This window comes from Cricetulus griseus, chromosome 5 (genome assembly GCF_003668045.3).
Source record: "Cricetulus griseus strain 17A/GY chromosome 5, alternate assembly CriGri-PICRH-1.0, whole genome shotgun sequence".
NCBI classification, from domain to species: Eukaryota; Metazoa; Chordata; class Mammalia; order Rodentia; family Cricetidae; genus Cricetulus; species Cricetulus griseus.
In genome coordinates, this window is record NC_048598.1 from 43440309 (window position 1) to 43463863 (window position 23555).

Consider the following 23555-nt stretch of genomic DNA (forward strand, 5'->3'; position numbering starts at 1 on the left):
TTTCTAACTTCCTTATTGACTTCAGTACTGAGTTCACTCGCCTCGCCATTGCAAAACAGGCACTACAGGTACAGGTGAAGGCAATATAAATGTCATCTCTTTCATTCTTTGCCCACACAGTTTCTTTTTTCCTTAGCTGCATTGGTAATGCTTCACATGAAGTGTTGTCATTCTGTGGTATATGTCATTTCTGTGTCATTAGTAAATAGAAATAAACTACTTTAATACTTTGTCCATTTTCTACTAAATTCTATCTTTCACATCTATTTACTTTTGCAGCAACTGCCTAACAATATTTTGCGAAAACACATCAAAGTCTAATGCTGCACAATAACTAATGATAGTCCACTTGATCCTCCAATGCAAACATGGCATAACCTGGCTACTGAGGATTAAATGCTGACATAGCTATCATCATTTTGAGTTTTCTCACTGCTAAAATTAAATAAATTATTACAAAAAACAACTCTTTATAAGTCATGATTTCTGGTGATTCTGGCTTCTATTTTGCTGAATGGATACTGACTTGTAAAACTAAGTTACCTTAACTTAGTTCTCAGTGTCATATTTCCAAGCATTCTTATTTCAGTATGATTTTGTAGTTATTTCAAAATGAAGGACTTCTGCTTTCTTTCCCATATACCAATGAACTTGGCATATAAGTCATCCATGTCTATTATTTTTCCAAGTCACATGAGTTGCTGGGACATTATATAATTAGATTAATAATGTCATTAGTTTCATTAAATTCACATATTTATTACTATGCTTTATTGGCTAATATAGAATTTGAAAAAAACATTCTGTTCTCTAACTTTTATTTTAAAGCCTATTAAACAAAGTGAATTTTTACAGCAACAGAAGAAATACATTTAAGAATAAAAGCTTTGGAGCAGCTTTGTTTAATTGCATTCCTCTTCATTATGTCTTAAGCTCACATTGATTCTGAGAACTCTAAAAATATCATTACCTTATCTGGCTCATCTCAGTGTAGTAAATATCCAATTGAAGCCAATATTTCAGAAAATGAATTATCTAGTTACAAAACAACTCAACAGACTTTAATTGGGCAGTGCATATCCCAAAATACTCATATGTATATAACATGGAATTATCCAATCTGATTTTTGTATTTCATAACATTTTAAGCTTTAAATTGGGAATTTAACATATACATTTATTTATGTTCGATCATATCATATTAATATGACTATAGACATCATAATTTTTAAGTGTCACCTGTATGTGGTCTTAACACTATTTTTACCCTACAATGTTTCAAATAAATGTGTAACTTTTTTTATTTGTCAAAAGAACTCTATTTTCTATGCACAGTACAGAGATTTGATTATAACCTCACATAGAAACTTAATAGCAAGCTCAATGATGTGTGCTGATTTCTGTGAGCCTTGAAGGAATCTTATCTCAATGCTTTGTAAATAGTAACTTACTGTTCTATAAAACATCATAATGCCCAAATTATGTAGGCAGTGAATCTTTGAAGCAATGCTCCATGCTTCTTTGGATATAAATTCATTCCAAATTTATAAACTCACCTCTGATTCTTTCTCACCTCCCTTAGTCTTGATTGGACTTCACATTTTTAAATACTCCCAAATTTTCTTTTCTCTCATACTACTAACATTACTGATTAGCATTATACATCCAGTTTATTCTTAACATTGCCATGTTTTAGCTGATTATAACCTTTCTCTGTGGTTACCCTCAAGTTTACAACCAAGACATGTACTCATTTACTATGGACTCACACACTTGCTTAATACACTACTTCTTACACTTGACATTCTCTAACACTCATTTTGCTCTGAAAAAATTTCCTTCCCACCTTTACCAATGGACTTTACAGTTTCTTCATATCTTAAAACTTAAATAGTCAACAGCTTCCAACTTTTCATATTCCATATTCAGAATTATTATAAAGTGTTTTCTTCATGTTCTTGAAAAGTAACATGTAAAGGTACAGGTAACATGCTATCTCTTTCTCCAAGTTTCATATTTTACATTATCCTACCCCCCAAAGCTGGAATTTCCTTTAATTCTTAAACACTCCTTAAAAGATTCTAGTCAATTTGTTGTCCTCTAGGCAAAATGCCCCTTCAGTTTATAATGAGCATGACCTTAAGTTTTTAGTTAGCTCTTGTATACTTTGTCCAATTGTATTGCAAATCATTTTTCTTTCCATTCTCATTTTAAGTTCTATCAAACTTGATGTGCACACTTTGAGCTCAAAGACCTTTTAAATTTGTCCTAATTAGTATGTTTCTTAGAATCATAACACTTCAACTATCTACAATTACAAGTTATCAGTAAGTAACTGATTCCTGAAGATATTAGAGATTAGAATCGGCCTTAATAAAACAATATAGATTTAATTAGTTCAAAGAATATTCAATTGTTTCAACTAATATGCCAAGTCCAACTGTTGTATAGTTGAGTATCTCTCACAAATGATTTAGTTCTACAGAGTGAATCTGCCCATATGTTGCAACATATTTATTTAATTTGCCATTTCTCTCCAAATTTTTCTCCTTTAACATACACCACATTTTACAAACTGTTTGTTTACCTACTTCCTAGAAACTGTATTTTTTTTATAACAGTATGCCTCATTCCTCCATTTTAACCCTATAGCACTAATATTGGTCTTTGGATTTATTCAGATAATAAGATCTCCCAAAGCCTTGTTATTACTGTCATTATGAATAGTATTTTATAAATCAGTTAAGAGAGATAAAACTAAACAAAGGTTATTTTTAGTTCAACAGAGTTTTTTAAATTGTTTATCTTGTCTCCTCGTCTTGAGGAACCTCCAAACTTACTTGAAGTAGAGTGACTTTATTCCTGGACACTCTGCCCAGCAGTGTGAAATGTTTTTGTTGTTGTTGTTGATATTTTTGTTGTTGTTTGTTAATTTGTTTTTGTTACATCTGAACGAGCACTTGTTTTTAAAACAATTTTACTTGGAATTCTAGGATGGTTATTTTTTTTTTAATATCTCAGTTGTCCTCCTGGTTCATCCATCTGAACGGTGCCACCATTTTTCTCTATTGGTAAGAATTCTTTCCTCACTGAGTTATTTCTGTCTTTAAGATTTCCTGATTGTTTTCACTTTAGCAAGTGAGTTCAATCACACGAATTATCTTAAAGAGTCCTTAGATTTCCATGAAACTTCTGTTGTTTTATTGAAGTAAATAAGTGCAAAAGTCTAAACAATTTGCTTCTCAGAGATAAAATGTTTGCTTATATTTCAAATTATTTGTAAAACCATTGAATATCATTGAGCAATAAGAAAAGAGAAAACAGAATTTGAGTAAACAAATGCTTTATTAAGACTTCCTAGTTACAACCACACTTACAGATTGTGAATTTTATGATATTTTCAATTTTTTAGAATGGGTTTCATTATGCAAGTACTGGCAAGCCTGGAACTCACCATGTTGTACAAAGTGGGTTCTCTTTCCTCTACCTCCTGAGGACTTGGATTATAGATGCATAACATCATAAGTGTGTCTTGCACATTATTTTAATGTTTTCATGTACAAATATCTTATATACCAAGAATGTAAAGTAACATTAACATCTGCCAATTCATGTACTTCATACATTCATTTGTATTGTTCATTTATGAGTTCAAGAAATGGATTAATTTGACAAAAAGTCTCACCTGCAAAGAGCATGTCTTTGTCTAAATTCTGTTAATGTGTCTCACCACATATTCAAGTAGTGTCAATAATCTCCACTACCATTCTCATGAATGCTTTAATCATATACTCTTGAGGTAAATTATTGAACTTTATTTTGAAGTCTATCAAAATGAAAGACATAGGACTGAGTAACAATTATTTGTCATTCCTATGATATATGTCCCTATGGTAAACATCTCCTAAAATATTGATAGAATTTCTACTGGCCTACAGCTTCATTAATGAAATGATAATCAGTCTACAAATATACAGAAACTTTGAATTACAGGGTAGTAATTGTATAAATTTTCATGCAGATTGATGTTCAGCATTTAGAATTTAACATAGTCAATAAGTGCCACAAAAGGAAACAGAAAATAATTAAATATAAACCAAAAACTATTTTTCACCAACATAATCCATTATTCAATATCTATTAATTTGTTAAAAACTATGTAAGAATACAAAGGTTTATGAGTTTGAATATATATATATATATATATATATATATATATATCTCCAAAAGATTATTCTGTAAATTATAAATCAGTAATGAAGATACTGTAGAAAATTATTCAGGTATTTGGGATGTAAAAATAAATCTTTGTAATCAGCCAGTACTCTAAAGTGGAAATTTCTAGAGATGCTATAAACTAAATACAACAGTTATAGTAGTGAAAACTTGTACTTCTATCAGGTCTGGCATGCATGATTGATGATAAGCTCAAGCACACCTTTAATTACATAGTGAAAATATGTATCCAGTAGCCAAAACAGAGGAAAAATAAAATAAAACAAGCATATAAGTACATTGATTTGTGTAAAAAACAAAGTTGCAGGATATCACAATATGTGGAATTTAGCTAATTGAATAATGTGTTGTCCAAAGTCTATGCTGTGATAAATTTCTGAAAACCCAAGTTTTTATATTAATAAAAGGATAAAATTTATACAAAATCAGCATACAGAAGGAAATGATAAAGATAACAGAAAACCATAGCTATATAAATATATATATTTGGTCATAAAGAATTACAAATCTGCCCAACTTCATCAAAGCTGAAATTGAATCTTATGAAAATGTTAGCAGTATAAAAGAAGCAGGAGGTACAGCAAGTGCTTCAGATAAAAATGCATGATGAAAAGATTGGTAAAATAATTGTACACATGTTAATTTGACTAATGAATGAAGAGGAAATATTGTATCCCCCTCCCCAAAAAAAACATTTTCTCTTTGGACATGTCTAGAGATAATTTTAGAGACATATATATCAATTCCACATAATTTCTTTTAATTTAGAAAAGGAAGAAGTGCCCTATTTTGAAGCCAGTCGGGCAAAATTCATAAATCAAAAATGAAACTACTAGCCTATGTCTTATAAAGGATTTTAACCAATTAATGGTTATTAAACTCGGTGCACATACATACATACATACATACACACATCTAGATTTAACTCTTATGACTTACAAAAAATATTTTAAAATGGGCCATATGTTTTATTGTAACTTGTAACTCTTTACCCACTCTCTGTCTCTGTCTCTGTCTCTGTCTCTCTCTCTCTCTCTCTCTCTCTCTCTCTCTCTCTCTCTCTCTCTGTTGACTGAGGTCATATAAGCCTTCCAAGTAAAATAGGAACATGGTCTGTTTTGCATAAAGACTCTGCACTCTACCTATTAATAACAGTGGATTACCATATGAGAATAAATAATACAAGAGTATTTAATAGAGCTGTTCAATTTCCTTGATCTTAACTTAGAAACTTGGTTTATAATATTATAATATTTACTTCTTCTTTTGTTTATGTCCTTGATATTCAATTTTCAAAGCAATTAGTAGCTCAACTTAAACTACTTTTTAGTAATTCTCTACTGCCAAGAATTAAGATTTGCATTTGTAGTCTGGGCAATTGTTGGGTCATTCAGGATTTAATCAAAGAGGTGAAATTACTGTAAGTACTGCAGAATTACTGGTCTAAAACCATGATCCTCAACATGTGAGTCATGACACCTTTGGGAGTTCATATCATATATCACACATATTAGTGATTTACATTACAGTCATAATTGTAGCAAAATTACATATATGTAATAGAAAATGAATAATTTTATGGTTTGGTGTCACCAAACCATGAGGGACTATAATAAAATGTTGCAACATTAGGAATGTTAAGAACCACTGGTCTAACAGATAATTGAAACTTAATTCAAAGGAAGAAAACTAGGATATTGGATACATAGTGGAATTACAATAGAAAAGTAACTGTACAGTACTTATCAAACTAAAGGAACTAAAAGACAAATAGGAACTTGCAACAAAACTCTTGAGAAGGTAGGCAGGCCCATCTGCCAGGGAGAAATCACGAAAGTGATTCAAGAGTCTGAAGCTGACTGGTGGTGATGTTTCTGTCTGTGGTTCTAAGGAGTTTTCAACTAGGAAATGTTGCATTCTTCTGTGAGTCCAGAGGAAGAAGACATACATTAACCTGAGATTCTGAATTTGCCTATTTACCATAGATCGCTGAGGAGGACCATGCACAGTTACCTCACCATGGGAACCTCTATTAATAATCACCAAGAATACCAGATGGTTATTACTATGCACTCTTTTACCTCAAATTCTCAGTTACAATTCACTTTCCAAAGTGTATCTATGAACCACAAAAAAAGAACAATCATGGAAGCATCGTTTTACCTCACCTTAGTTGGCCCAGTCCAAAACTAACCATAGCTTCCATTCAAATTCAGTATATAAATAAATCACATGTGTGTGTGTGTGTGTGTGTGTGTGTGTGTGTGTGTGTGTGTGTTGTGTGTGAGGGAACAACAGGTGAATATGGTGATGGAACATATGCTCCCCAATGAACACACATATGTGGATATTAAAGAATAACTTGTGGGAGTCAGGACTGCCTTTCCACCACGTAGATTCCTTGGAAAGAGTTCAGATTGTCAGGATCAGCAACAAACATCTGTAACTGCAATTCATCTCACTAGTCATAATGCCAACTATTCATCTCATAAGGAGACAAAGATGCAGTATTTTTCATGATGATGTTGCATATAAATAGAACAAGAGAATATGTTTCAGACAAAGTGCTTGTGGAATTCATTTAATTAATACATCATTCATTGTGGTTATCTGGGACAAATACTTGCCAATGTGATCATCTACATTACCATAGTTGTCTTTGGAAACTTACCCATAGGAAACATGAGTACAGCCTGAGCTGACTGTTGTCTGTCATGTTGCTTTCATTGCACTAATACAGCTTGTTTATTCACTGTGTGTGTGGCTTCTCATTTCCACCCCCTGAGTCAGAAACTGAGAGAGTACAACATGGTACTTATCAGTCTTTTCATCACAAGCTTTGTAGAGTTTTCTGCTACAAATAAAACCCATGCTCAGTGGTAAATCATGTTCCTTTAGAGAAACTGGCATATAAGTGTTATATAAGTGGTCACAAAATAATCAGTGACTTACATGATTTAAATGGATGGTGACTGTTCTTGCAGATATTAATAGTGTTTATTTTAATTGACTATAAAAGACATTTCACATACATTGGTTATAACACAAGAACACTAATTTTACTCATAACATCATAGATAAGGCATGTGATTTTAGTCTGACACTCAAGACATGCATTTCTCTCTTTCAACCCTTGGTCCTACAGGAGCTTCTCAGTTTCTGGAGGTCCCATTTATTAATTGTCAATCTCAATGTCTGTACTACTGGTGTCATATTCAGGAAGCAGTCTTCGGTACCAATTTGTTAAAGGGTATTTCCTACTTTTTCTTCTAATAAATTCGGAGTGGCTGGGTTTAGGTTGCGGTCTTTGATCCACTTGTACTTAAGTTTTGTGCATGATGATAGACATGGGTCTATCTGCAGTCTTCTACATGTTTGCATCCAGTTATGCCAGCAGCATTTGTTAAAGATGCTTTCTTTATTCCATTGTATAGCTTTAGCTTCTTTTGTCAAGAATCAGGTATTTGTAGGTGTGCGGGTTAATATCAGGGTCTTCAATTCGATTCCATTGGTCAACCTGCCTATTTTTGTGCCAATACTATACTGTTTTCAGGACTATGGCTCTATAATAGAGCTTAAAGTCTGGGATAGTGATGCCTCCGGAAGTTCTTTTATTGTACAGGGTTGTTTTGGCTATCCTGGGTCTTTCATTTTCCATATAAAGTAGAGAATCAATCTTTCAAGTCTGTGAAGAATTGTGCTGGGATTTTGATGGGAATTTCATTGAATTTGTAGATTGCTTTTGGCAAGATTGCCATTTTTAATATGTTAATCACACCTACCCAAGAACATGTCAGATTCTTCCATTTTCTGGTTTCTTCTTTAATTTCTGTCTTTAAAGACTCAAAATTCTTATGATTTACAGTTCTTTCACATTTTTGGTTAGCATTACTCCGAGGTATTTTATGCTGTTTTTGGCAATTGTAAAGGGTGATGTTTCTCTGATTTCTTTCTCAGCACAATTATCATTGATACATAGTAGGACTACTTATGTTTTTGAGTTAATCTTGTATCCTGCCACTTTGTTGAAGGTGTTTATCAGCTGTAGGTGTTCCCTGGTAGAGATTTTCTGTTTATTTATGTAGAATATCATAGCATCTGCAAACAGTGAAAGGTGGACTTCTTCCTTTCCAATTTGTATCCCTTTGATCTCCTTTTTTTGTCTTATTGCTCCAGCTGGAACTTCAAGGAAAATATTGAAGAGATATGGAGAGAGTGGACAGCCTTGTCTTGTTCCTGATTTTAGAGGAATAGCTTTGAGTTTTTCTCCATTTAGTTTCACATTGGCTGTTGGCTTACTGTATATTGTTTTTATTGTGTTCAGGTATGTTCCTGTTTTTCCGGATCTCTCCAGGACCTTTATCATGAAGGGATGTTGGATTTTGTCACAAGCTTTTTCAGCATCTATTGAGATGATCATGCTTTTTTTCTTCTTCAGTTGGTAACTGTTTCTGATTTGGTATGGATGTATATAGGTCTCATGAATAATTTCTGATGGCTGTAAAAAAAACAAAAACAACAAAACAAACAGATAACAATTTAGTCCCTAGTCTACACCACCCCATTTGTGTCTGGCAGTAGGTGAGTTAAGCTCAGCAATTTCTGAGTGAATAAATCTTTTAACAAAACATCAGTTCTTCTTAGTTATCCAATGGGGCTGTTAACATGGTGATTAAAACAATCATTTGTTGATTGATTCCTGTGTTCTTCAATGCATTCAAATTATACAAAAAGATATCTATATTTAAGTCCTTAACTTTTATGTCTGATTTTTTAAAGAATTTATTCAGAAGCAAGAAATGAAAGAGGTGTAATTAAATGCCACTACAATTTTAGCACATATTAATTTGTTTGATCTTAATAATAGCATAGTGAATGTGGTGAAGCAGTTGTGTTATTCCTAAGTAGAGATAAGAAAATTAGCCTTAGAAGTCATTACTCCATCTATTGAAGATGTCTGAACTGGTTAGTAGATGGAAGAATGTGTAGTGCATAAACTCTTTGAAGTTGAAATCTTGAATCATTAGCTAATGCTTAAAATGTTTCATTAAATATTCTGATGACTGCATTTGAAGAACCTTAGACCCCCAGGATTGAGTAAGGTAGAAAATATGATATGTCAGCCTTCACAAATCACATACATACTAGGAAATAAGGGTACAGTTTTTTTATTTTTACAAAATTATAATTTCACATGTCAATCCCTTCTCCCTCTCCCCCCCAAACCCCTCCCAGCCACCCTCCCTCATCTGTTCCCCATAGAGGGTAGGGCCCTCCACAGCACCCCCCTACATTCCACAGCATCATCTTGGACCTATCCTGGGACCTTCCCCATGTGTCCAGGCCAAGAGAGCATCCCCTCATGTGAGATGAGCTCTCAAAATCCCTTCTTACACCAGGGGAAAATATTGATCCATTACCAGAGGATCGATAGAGTGCTGAGGCCTCCTCTTTGACATCCACTTTCAGGGGTCTGGATCACTCCTGTGATGGCCTCCCAGAGAGCAGACTGGGGGCCATGTGCTCCCCTTGTTAAGGTCAGCTGTTTCTGTGGGATTCATCAGCCTGGTCCTGACCAACTTGATCTTCATTTCTCCCTCTCTGCAACTGGGTTCCAGACTTCAGTTCAGTGTATAGCTGCAGATGTCTTGCCTCTGCTTCCATCAGCCACTGGATGAGGGCTCTAGGATTGCATAAAAAGTAGTCATCAGTCTCATTAAAGGGGAAGTGCATTTAGAGTAGACTCTCCGCCATTGCCTAGATTGTCAATTCGTTTCATCCTTGTAAGTCTCTGGAAATCTCCCTGGTGCCAGATCTCTCCTCGGACCCATAATGACTCCCTCTAATATGGAATCTCTCATTCTGCTCTCCGCTATTCTTCCCCCAACTCAATATTTCTGCTCCTCCATTTCCTCCTCTCCTCTCCTCTTCTCCTCCTTCCACTCTGGCAGCTCCCTCTCACAGACCCTCATACTCCCAATTAGGTAAGGAGTTCCTGCCCCTTCCCATTACTGGGGTCCATTCATTTTTCCCTTAGAGTCCTTCTTGTTTCTAGTTTCTTTGGTGAAGAGGATTGTAGGCTGGTAATACTTTAGTAATATGTCTAAAATTCATATATGAGTGAGTACATACCATGTTTGTCATTTTGTGACTGGGTTACCTCACTCATGATGATTTCTGCTAGTTCCATCCATTTGCCTCAAATTTCAAGATTCCATTGCTTTTTTCTCCATTGTATAAATGTACCACATTTTCTCTATCCATTCTTGAGTTGAGGGGCATCTAGGTTGCTTCCAGGTTCTTGTTATTACAAACAATGATGCTATGAACATGGTTGAACATATGTCCTTGTTGTATGAACGTGCATTATTTGGATGTATGCCCAAGAGAGAAATTGCTGGATCTTGAGGTAGACTGATTCCCACTTTCCTGACCAACCACTATACTCATTTCCAGAGTGGCCTCTAGGATGTTTGCAAGTTTACCCTCCCACCAGCAATGGAGAAGTGTTCCTTATTCTCCACATACTCTCCAGCATAGACTGTCACTGGTGTTTTTTATTTTAGCCATTCTGGCCAGTGTAAGACGGTATCTTAGCATTGTTTTGAGTTGCATTTCTCTGATGGCTAAGGATTTTGAGCATTTTCTTAAATGTCTTTCAGCCATTTTAGATTATTCTGTTGAGAAGTCTCTATTTAGTTCTGTGCCCCACTTTTTAATTTCATTGATTGGTGTCTTTGTGGCTAGTTTGTTGAATTCTTTGTATATTTTGGAAATCAGCTTTCTGTCAGATGTGGGGTTGGTGAAGATATTTTCCCATTCATTTTGTCTTACCGACTGTGTCCTTTGCATTACAGTAGCTTCTCAGTTTCTGAAAGTCCCATTTACTAATTTAGATCTCAATGTCTCTACCACTGGTGTTATTATGTTCAGGAAGTTGTCTCTTGGACCAATACGTTCAAGCATATCTCCCTCTTTCTCTTCTAGAAGGTTCAGTGTAGCTGGATTTATGTTGAGAACTTTGATCTATTTGGACTTAAGTTTTGTGCATAATGACAGATATGGATCTATCTGCAGTCCTCTGCATATCCTAATCCAGTTGTGCCATCACCATTTTTTAAAGATGCTATCTTTTTTCCATTGTATAGATTTCAAATCATTGTTGAAAATCAGGTGTTTTTAGGTGCGTGGGTTAATATCAGAATTTTCAAATCGATTCCACTGGTCTATCTGTCGTATTTTGTGCCAATACTAAGCTGTTTTCAGGACTATGGCCCTATAATAGAGCTTGAAGTCAGGGATGGTTATGCCTCCAGAGATTCCTTTATTTTGCAGGGTTGTTTTGGCTATCCTGGGTTTTTTGTTTTTCCATATAATGTTGAGTATTGTTCTTTCAAGGTCTGTGGAGAACTCTGTTGGGATTTTGATGGGGATTGTGTTGAATCTATACATTGCCATTTTTACTATGTTCATTCTACCTATCCAAGAGCATGGGAGATTTTTCCATTTTATTGAATCTTCTTTGATTTCATTATTTAAAGTCTCAAAGTTCTTACTGTACAGGTCTTTTACTTTTTTGGTGAGCATTACCCTAGATATTTTATGTTATTTGTGGATATTGTGAAGGGTGTTGTTTCTCTACTATCTTTCACATTCTGTTTATCATCTGAATATATTAGGGCTACATATTTTTTTTAGTTAATTTTGTATCCTGCTACTTTGCTGAAGGTGTTTATCAGGTGTAGCAATTCCCTGGTAGAGATTTTTGGGTCACTTATGTAGACTATCATACCATCTGCAAATAGTGAAAATTTGACTTCTTCCTTTCCAATTTGTTTCCCTTTGATCTCCTTTTGTTGTCTTATTGCTTTATTTAGGACTTCAAGTACAATATTGAAGACATATGGAGAGAGTGGATAGCCTTGTCATGTTTCTGATTTTAGAGAAATTGCTTTGAGTTTCTCTCCATTTAGTTTGATGTTGGCTGTTGGTCTGCTATATGTTGCTTTTATCATAGTTAGATATGTTCCTGTTATTTCTGTTCTCTCCAGGATCTTTATCATGAAGGGATTCTGGACTTTTTCAAAGGCTTTTCCAGAATCTAGTGAGATGATCATGTGGTTTTTCTTTCTCAGTTTGTTTATATGGTGGATTACATTGATGGATTTTCATATGTTAAAGCCTTCTTGCATTCCTGAGATGAAGCCTACTTGATCATGTTGGATGTTTTTTCTAATGTGTTCTTGGATTTGATTCACCAATATTTTGTTGAGTATTTTTGTATCAAAGGTTCATGAGGGATATTGGTCCTTAGTTCTCTTTTTCAGTTGTATCTTTGTGTGGCTTGTGTATCGAAGGCATCTGGCCCTGAGCTTTTTTTTGGTTGGAAGTCTTTTGATGAGTGCTTCCATTTCATTATGGGTTATAGGTCGACTTAAACTGCTTCTCTGTTCTTTGTTTAATTTTTGTAAGTGATAGCTCTCTAGAAAATTGTCCATTTCCTTTAGAGTTTACAATTTTGTGGAGCACAGGTTTTCAAAGTATGACCTGTTGATTCTCTGGATTTCCTCCATGTCTGTTGTTATATCCCCTTTTCGTTTCTGATTTTGTTAATTTGTGTGCTATCTCTCTGCCTTTTGGTTAGTTTGGATAGAGTACTGTCTTTCATGTTTATCTTCTCAAATAACCAACTCTTTGTTTCAGATTCTTTGTAATATTTTCCTAGTTTCTACTTTATTAATTTCAGCCCTCAGTTTGATTATTTCCTTGTGTCTACTCCTCTGTGGTGAGTTTGCTTATTTTGTTTTAAAGCTTTCAGTTTTTTCTGTCAATTCTCTAGTGTGAATATTCTCCAGTTTCTTCATGTGGTCACTTAGTGCTACGAACCTTCCTCTTAGCAATGCTTTCTGAGTGTCCCATAACTTTGGGTATATTGTATCTATATTCTCATTAAATTTTAGAAAGTCTTAAATTTTCTTTTTTATTTCTTTCTCGACCAATGGTGCAATTGGTTGTTATTCAATTTCCATGAGTTTGTGGGTTTTCTGCAATTTGTATTGCTGTTGAATTATTGCTCTAAAGCATGGTGATCTGATAAGATACAGGGGATTATTTCAATTCTTTTGTATTTGTGGAGGTTTGCTTTGTTGCCAACTATAAGGTCAATTTTAGAGAAGGTGCCATGTGGCACTGAGAAGAAGATATATTCTTTTGTGTTTGGATGGAATGTTCTATAGTTACCTGTTAATCCCAATTGGGTCATAACTTCTGTTAGATCCTTTGTTTCTTTGTTAAATTTCTGTCTGGTGGTCTTGTCTAGTGTTGAAAGAGGGGTGTTAAGGTCTCCTACTATAAAGTGTATGTAGATTTATGTGTGGTTTGTGCCTTAGTAATGTTTCTTTTACAAAATTGGCTGCCTTTGTATTTGGGGCATAGATGTTCAGGATTGAGACTTCATCTTGATGGACTTTTCCTGTGATGATTATGAAATGCCTTTCTTCATCTCTTAGTTCGATGTCTGAATTGCTAGATATTAGGATTGCTACACCAGCTTTTTTCTCGGGTCCATTTGATTGGAAAACCTTTTCCCAACCCTTTACTCTGAGGTAACACCTGTCTCTGAAGTTGAGGTGTGTTCCTTGTATACAGCAGAAGGATGGATTGTTTCTTTTCTTTTTTCCCATTTTATTTTATTGTTTTATTTTTATAAAACACATCAGAATTTTATTGCTTGGAGAATACAGCATATGAAATCAGTCTATTTGGTGTTCTGTAGGCTTTTTGTATTTTCATAGGCATGTCTTTCTTTAGGTTGGGAAAGTTTTCTCCTATGATTTATTTGAATATGTTTTCTCTGCCTTTGAGTTGGATTTCTTCACCTTCTTCTATAACTATTATTCTTAGGTTTGGTCTTTTCACAGTATCCCATATTTCCTGGATATTTTGTGTTAGGGATTTGTTGGACTTAAGACTTTCTTTGGTTGATGAATCTATTTCTACTAGTGTCTCTTCAACTCTTGAGTTTCTCTCTTCCATCTCTTGTATTCTGTTGTTTATGCTTACATCTGTAGTTCCTGATCTTTTACCCAGCTTTTCTATTTCCAACATTGCCTCAGATTATGCTTTCTTTATTGTCTTTATTTTAGTTTTTAGGTCTTGACCTGTTTCTTGTATTTTTTGGTTTGTTTTGTCTTCAATTTCTTTCAGGAATTTTCTCATGTCCTCTTTGAGGTCCTCTATCATTTTCCTGAAGATGTTTTTAAGATCATTCTCTTGTGGTTCATCTGCATCATGATGTTGAGGTCTTACTGGTTCCTAGTCTCTGGTGTTGTCATATTGGGTTTTCTGTTGTTGGATGTGCTTTTACCTTGTCCTCTTCTCATTCTTTCTTCTGGTGGGTGTAGCAAGTGTTTCTTGTTCTCCTGGTGGGTGTGGGACCACAGTTCCCTTCTATTAGATTCAAACAGATCTAATACTCTGGTGTCGGTCCTCTTCTTGTGGATGGAGGTGTCACTGTTACCCAGGTGTCGGCAATGTCTGGGAGTGCCGGATCCCACTGGGCAGGCAGCTGGAGGCAGAGCTGTCACCGGGCCTCGGGGTCTTGGATCCCGCTGCCCAACTCCATATGGTCACTTGTGTCAGATGATTCTGAGCAGCGATGATGAACCGGAACTGGAAACAGTTCCTGGCCTACCTGGGCTGGCGGATGGAGGCCGGGCTGCCTCTGGGTGTTTGGTGTTCGGAACCCACCACCGCCGAACTGGGTCTGGCTCGCAGGTTGCTTGCATTAGATCGATGGATTGTTTCTTAATATCCAATCTGTTGACCTGTATCTTTTTATAGGCAGACAATTCACACTGAGGGATATTAATATCCACTGATTGTTGGTTCTTATTTGGTTTGGATTTATTGTTAGTGGTGTCATTGTGTGTGTATTTCACCCTCCTGTTTCTTTTCGGGTTTGGTAAAGTTGTTTTAGATATTACCTATGTTTTTGTGAGTGTAGTTATCTTTGTTGGGTTGTAGTTTTCCCTCTAGCACTTTCTATAGAACTTGAGGATATATATTTTTTAAACTGTTTTTGTCATGGAATATCTTGTTTTCTCCATCTATAGTGGTTGAAAGCTTTGCTGGGTATAGTAGTCTGGGCTGGCATCCATGTTCCCTTAGTACTTGTAGGACATCTATCCTGGACCTTCTGGCTTTTAAATTTTCCATTGAGAAGTCAGATGTGATTCTGATAGGTCTCCCTTTATATGTTACATAACCTTTTTCCTTTGCTGCTCTTAATATTTTCTCTTTATTCTGTAAGTTTGGTGTTTTGATTATTATGTGGTGAGGGCAGTTCTTTTTTGCCCAGTCTATTTGGTGTTCTGTAAGCTTCTTGTACTTTCATAGGCATATCCGTCTGTATGTCGGGGAAGTTTTCTTCTATGATTCTGTTGAATATGTTTTCTGTACCTTTGAGCTGTATTTATTCACCTTCTTCTATACCTATTATTCTTAGGTTCGACCTTTCACCATGTCCCATATTTCCTGGATATTTTGTCGTAGAGATTTGTTGGACTTGAGATTTTCTTTGGTCGATGATTGTATATCCTCTAGTGTCTCTTCAACAACTGAGATTCTCTCTTCCATCTTTTGTATTCTAATGGTTATACTCATATTCTTTTATCCTGATCCAGGCTTTGTATTTCCAGCATCACCTCATTCTGTGTTTTCTTTATTGTTTCTATTTCAGCTTTCATGCCTTGAACTGTTTTCAATGCTTCCTTCACTACTTTGGTTGATTTTTTGTTTTTTTCTTCTTTAGATTCTTTAAGAGAATTACTTATTTCTTGAATTTGTTGGGTTTTTTATTTCTTTAAGAGATTTTCTTGTTTCCTCTTTAAAGGTCTCGACCATCTTCATGAAGTAGATTTTTAGGTCTGTTTCTTCTTCTTCTTCTTCTATGTTGTGCTTTTCAGATATTGCTGGTGTGGAGTCCCTAGATTCTGGTGGTGTTATATTGGTCTTTCTGTTGAGTGTGTTCTTATTCTGCCTTCTACCCATCTCTTTTCCAGTGGGTGCAGGTGAGATCTCTTATCTCCTCTTGTCACCTGGTGGTGTGTGTGCCAAGACTTCAATGTCTGAAGATATGGATGGTCTTACCTCTCCTGGTAGTCTCATCACTCAGGAGAGGTTGAGTCAGTAGAGGAGGAAGGAAGAGTGAGGTATTTCTAGACACATGGAGGTCCTTCCTCTCTGTATGGGTCCTCTCTATGCAGGTGGGTTCACTCTCTGCTGTTGCAGGCCCAGGGAGATCCTGGGGTGATGGGGAACTTGGGCAGGTGTAGGGCTCAGGAGAGGTCAGGAAGAGGGGAAAGGAAGAGTGAGTGAGGGCACAGCTTTTTATCATTGTTTATTTTGGCAAAAACTGCATTGCTCCTTTCAACATGATGATCAGAATTATTCATGGTTTCTCAAGGACAGAAGGTAGTTTTGGAGTCAGCTCTGCTTGGCTTAATGCTCAGATTATATATTACTGTTTTGAATGGACTCTACATGTGTGTCAATTATGACCTGATATTAATCCTCAACAATACAAAATTATAACAATAGTATCAATCTTTATAAATCAGAAAATCACTTATTCAGATCGAGAATCATTCACTTGATGTAAAAATATTTACATTTTTCATATGGTTTTGACACAATTTAATATTAGATACAGTCTGTTAGGCTTTTAAAGTTCAATATATCATTGAATCTGTCAGTCTTTGGACCACATTTTCATAAGGGGTGTGCTATTAGATCTACACTTGTCTGATTTCTAGTATTTCTATGTTTATATGGTTGTGAAATAAGATGTAAAATATTCTTGTACAAATATTAGTGGTTAAATGTTCACATTTATTTTTATAAAAATATTTTTGATTATTACTGAAACAAAGCAGATCTTTATATCTGTTTCTTTATCTATCTCTCTCTATATATATGGAGAGACAGGAGGAAGGGAGGGAGGGAGAGAAAGATAGAGAGGGGTGTCACAGATAGGGAGATCAATCAATGTTCTCCCAGTGATTTAACTTCAGCTTTGTAGAGGTCTCTTTCATGGCTTTAAAATTAATTCCCATATATTAGTGACCATTAGTGTTTCTCATATATATATATGAGAAACAATCTTATCTTATATATCAATTCCAGTTCTCTCTCCATCCCATCTTCCTGTGCTTCCCACTGAGCCCCCATCCCATCCCTCTTTTGCTCCATAGAAAAGGTGAGGCCTTCCATGGGGGAATCATCAACGTCTGTCATATCATTTGGGTAAGGGACTAGGCCATCCCTAATGTGTCTAGGCTGAGAGAGTATCCCTCTATGGGGATTGGCCTCCCAATGTCCATTTGTATGCTAGGAATAAGCACTGATCCACTTCCATAGCTACCAGAGGTCCCATAGATTGCCAAGGTCTCCTAAGTGACACCCACATTCAGGAGGCCTGGTGCTGTCCTATCCTGGTTTCTGAATTGTCAGTCTGAGATTCAATCAATAGTGAAGAGGCTATCCTAAATGTGCTTCCCCTATAATGAGATTGATGACTACCTTATATGCCATCCTAGAGCCTTCATACATTAGCTGATGAAAGCAGAAGCAGAGACCTACACTGAGCTGAATTCATAGAATGCAATTTTTGTACAATTTTAAATATTTAAAAAGTGTGTTCATTTTTAATTTTTCATAGATGAATACTGACATATAGTATAAATGCTTAATTTATATTGGTTTTCTGTCTTTTGTATATCCCCAAGTATGTTACTTCTTTACTGAAGTTTGAGATAAATACTTTTTTATCTTTTGCAAAATATCAGGAACCTTGTTCTTAAAACAACATGATAATCGAGGTTAGAAATCTATTGTCAGTATTTACAATGTGCCACATGAGTGCAAGAATGTGAAAATGTCTTGAAAGGATTTATAATTCAGATTTAATTTTCATATATTCAAGCCTTTGTTTTATGCTAAGCTTTAAAAGCTATACATCCAATGTCTTCATGTGCATCAGGCCTAATACTAGACTGCTGGTTGCCAATACCAACAGGCTACCATTTTGTTCTGTCATGTAATCTGCATTCAGGAGTTATTCCTAGAACCTACATTCTTGACTCATTTACTATCACACACCAGGTTTGAAATTCCCTACAATCTCTCTCTTAAGATTTATAAGACAGCTGGTGAGCAGAAACAACAATCCTCTTGACCCTCTACCAGGACTGTGCATTTTGTCAATAGACAGATAGGAAGCCTTGAAACTGGCACCCACTGCTCCAGTTATCAACTCTGCATAGAGATAAAGAATTGGGGGAGACTTATAGTTGTGCCCTTTTTACTATCTAGTATCTGTATTGTTGAAAGCTTTTATCTTGCTTACCTAATTTTCAGTTTACTAATCATTTTATTATGTTCACTGTTCTTTGTTTGTCTGAGATAAATCCTCACCCCTCTCTCCACATGGCTTTATGTATTCCTGGCATCCTTGAATCCACATATTATGATGATCTTGAACTTTTAAGCTTTCTGCCTCCACCTCCTGAGTTATGGCATGTTAGTCATATTCTTTGTTAGGGCCTGAAACCAGGGAATGTGTATGCCAAACAAGTGCCTTCCCAGTTATGTCATCTGGACTATATTTTACTCAGTTAAAAATTTTTATTGGTAGTAATATATTGTTTTGTCTTTAATTGCTTTTTTATTCTTTTAAATAATTTTTATTTTAGATATACTTTGATAATATTCTTGTCATCCAGCAATCCTTTCAGAGCATTCACCACTCTCTATTCACTCAACTTAGAAGTTCTTCCTCATAATAAATAAGTAAATAAATGAAAACACTTAAAGCCAAGAAAAGAAACCCGCCCAAAAATTGCTGAACTCTAACTGAATAAAAACACACACGCAAAAATCTGTGGAGTCCATTATATGTTGGTAAGCTATTGAAAAATAAAACTATGAGGCCTGTCCTGGAGTGGTTGATATACCCAGTGCCACCCAAGTGGAGAAAAGAGCTTTTCCAGTATTTAACCTTTATCATAGAAGCTAGGTTTCACTTATCCATCCATTCATTTTTCATATATATCTAGAAATAGAATATTTTAGCACAGATTAAGAATCTCCAAGTTATTCTTAATTCTTCAACTTTGTGATTAAGAGAAGTCCTTCTGATCATGCTCACACAGATAAGCATCTATTTCTAATTCCAATTAACCATGTTCATCATCTACAATTATACATTATACATGCCATACTAGCTTTAAGGTCATTTGTCACTCTATTGCTATGTAAATTAGATCAGTACATCTCCAGCCCCTCATGTCACTTTCAGTCAACAGAGTCATTGTTCATATTGTGCTCAAAACAAGCAGGATATCTCACCACCGTTGATTTCCATGATGTGTTTGTTGCTTGAAAATTATACTTGGAATATGAAATGTTCTTTAATAACAACCTGGTCAATGTTAGCTCACCTCATTCATTCCTATCCTTAAGAGGTCACATGTATCAATTACTGCTCTCCCATGAACCTAAATCATATTCCAAAAGTAACAAATTTTCCTGATTTTAATTTTCATAATTTTATTCTTGAGAATTTCATACATTTTGTATCTATCTCATACACTTCCATTCAACTTCTCTTAGACAACTCCCTTTCCCCCTCCCAATTCCATGTTGATGTACTTATGTATGCATATATATATATATATATATATATTTGTGTGTATATGCATATACATACATACATACACACACACACACACACACACACACACACACACACACACACGTACATATGTACTCCATTATGGGTTTCATGTCATGCTAACAACAGTCACATTAAATAATTTTTAATATATAATTTTCATTAAAACATAGTCAACTGTAGGAGGAACTTTCTGTCCCACCTGGTCTGGCAGTCATTTAGTCCCAAATAAACACACAGAGCCTTATATTAATCATAAACTTTTTGACATGTTGCTCAGGCTTATTACCAACAAACTATTACAACTTTACTTAACCTATAATTCTTGTTTTTGTTTAACCACATGTCTTGGTACCTTTTCTAAGTAAGTCATTCTCATCTTGCTTACTCTTCAACTGGCTGGGCAACTGCATCTCTGCTTTTCCTCTTCCCAGCATTCTCCTACTCTGCTAGCCCTGCCTACTAAACTTCCTGCCTGGCTACCGGCTAATCAGCATTTTATTAAACCAATACAAGTGAGAAATCTTTACAGTGAAGATTTTCCCACATAAAAGTTAAGTGAACCATACAGGATGAAACTGTACCTTGCTGCTGATAAGTGATCATTTTCTCATCATTTCAACGCATAATGGTGTATATTAACCATAGAGAAAACATTGAATTTATTCACATATATTGTCACTTTCAGTGTTTCTGATCACTTGAGTAGATTCTGTGTAATTATTTAATATCAAGAGAGGATGAACTTTTTTGTGAATTGCAAATATTCTAATGTTAGAATATGTCAATTCTCATGCAATGTAAACAGAATAGTAAATTCCTTGAACTTTGCAGGGAGTAAATTTTACATCATGCTGAGAAATAAATCTTAAATTTCTTGTAGAAATAATGCTTTAGGTATAATACTAGCAAAACATATATATCATCGATGACATCAATAGCAATCATACATAAGAATTAAGGCAGCAACATAGTTTGACTTTGGAAATATACTAGACTAGAGTAAATATTAATTTAAATATGATAGGGACTCATCATTTTCTGTAACCCAGTCTTAAATGAACCCTTTGCACAAACCACTGCAGTGTCTCTATTAGCTAACCTCTGCATCTCTAATGTTAAGAACATTATAGCAGTATGGTTTGGGATTCCATAAACTGTCCCCTTGGAAGCTGCCAGACCACAGAGATTCTTTCTTCAGAAGGCATACATTTTCCTAAGCCTTCCACGAGTAGAGCAGTAAAAATCAGCAATCCACATCTCAAAAATTTTCAGAATACCTTGTCTTGTAATCATTTTCCAAGGGATATTTCTTGGTCTTCTTTGCTTATAATTGTTAACTTCCAGTTGTGTTGTTCTTGTTTTATTTTCAGAAACACGGTTTCACCATGTGGCCTTGATTGTATTGGAACTTACTGTGTATGACAGAACATCTTAGTCCTTAGCCTACCTTTTATTGAAATTACAGGCATGAAGCAAAAACCAAGTAAACAATTATGTTTATGTTTCTAAAGGCTGACATGTTAGATTTTACTACTATTAATTTTAGGTAATTAAATTATCACATTTTATTAGTATTTATATAATGTGTTTGATACATCTATATAAAGACATGAGATGAATTATTCATTTTATTGCAAGTCTAAGTAATTCATTGATTAATAGTAACTTTGATTATGAAAGCTAACCAATATAACTCCATATGATATTTAAATATTATTGGGTTGAGAAAATGACTTGTATCATAATGTCATAGCTATTGTTTAATGTACATCTATCATTTATTTATAAATAAATAAGGAACAACAAGGTGCATATTAACTAGTTATATATCAGTGTAAACTGAATAACCATTAAGGAGGCATTTAATATAAGAGATAAGAGCCAATCTTGAGATTTTTGTTCAATTTGTTCAAAGTTAAATTGCTTGACTTTTAAATTAGACTGTAACAATGGTCATGTTTTTTTCAGAGATAAATGATGACTTTCATGGAAAATGACATATGAGTTGTAGCTTGCATAACATCATCATTCTAAGATACTCAAGGATGGATGAATAAATAAGTGAACAATCTCTCTGAAGACTTAAGACCTGTGGATCACTTTGTTAAACCAGATGACATCCTGGGTTTAATTGACAATGAAAGCTAAGTAGCTAGGATGAGATGACAAAGAAAAAACGTATCCCCATAAACCTTATAGATTTATTCCACAGACTTCTGAGCACTGTATTGTCACATGAAGAAGAATGGAAACAGAAGGTCTCTGCTGAGTATATCTATTATTAAAGCACAAACTGAACATGCTCTGTATAGCTCTCCCTGATATTTGCTACCTAGGATAGGTGATATTTTACATTCACAGAGGGGAGAGAGATTGCCAAGAAAGGGTAACGGTTCACAATCAACACAGATATTTTTACATTGAAATGTTTGTCTCTTTTATTATTTTATTGGTAACTTTTGTAATCTTTTTATCTTTAATCAAAATTCAAAGTTAGGCTGGATTCTTTCATAACCTCCTTTTTACTTTTTGATATTATTATATAAACACATAATTTTGCCACTTTCTTTTCTTCCCTCCAAACACATCCATGTACACATTCTTTCCCATATTTGTGACCTGTTTTTCCTTATATTCCTGGATACATAAACACACATTTCTCAATCCATACAATATTGTGTATATAATCTACAACTTCTCTTTAAAAGAGATATAAATTATTAGAGAAAGGTACAACTGATTAAAATTCAGAGATTAGGGAATCCTGTGATGACCATTCCCAAATGAGCCATCAGCAACAAAACTCATGCACCTGTAGTAGAACAGAGATCATTGCAGATTGAATAGAAACGCTGGTGGCCATGCCAGAGGAGGAGCAGGTAGCAATTAAAGTTCAATGTGTCAGTCCACCAGGAATTGAATTCCTGATGGATGAATAATGGGTAGGCAAGGTCTGTGGACCATGGACCCCTGAATGTCTTTTCCTCCTACTGTGTTTTCAGGTGCTATCTTTGTCTGGTATCTGGAATGGTGTGAATGGGTTTGGGGAGAGCCCCACTGCCTGTAATTTAATGTATTTATCCTGGTTCTTGAACTAGCTTGCTGGAGCCCATTCCCTATGTTGGAATGCCATGCTCAGCCTAAATGCATTGAAGAGGGACTTGCTTGGCCCTACCCCAAGCTATTGTGCCAGACATTGTTGACTTCTCATGGGAGCCCTTACCATGAGGAGAAGTAGACTGGGGTGGGGTGGGGCAGCATTTGAGGGGTGAGGGAGAAGGGGTGGGAGGGAGAACTGTGGTTGGAATGTAAAATTATATTTAAAAGAATAAATAAATTATATAACAAAAACAATTGAGTCCTAGTTTTATTTTAATGTTGGGAGATGTGTTCATAGGTTTTGGAGTTTATCATTAGCTGAAACAAAGCCTTATAATAACTTCAAGTTAGATCAGATGTTTTGATAAGAGCTCTGAGGTTAAAAACCCAAGAAGACAATCTAAAGTTTTAGAAAGACACATAGTTGACTGAGAAAATCTTTAAGGTAAGTGAACAAGAACAATGCTGCTTAGTTATTACTGGC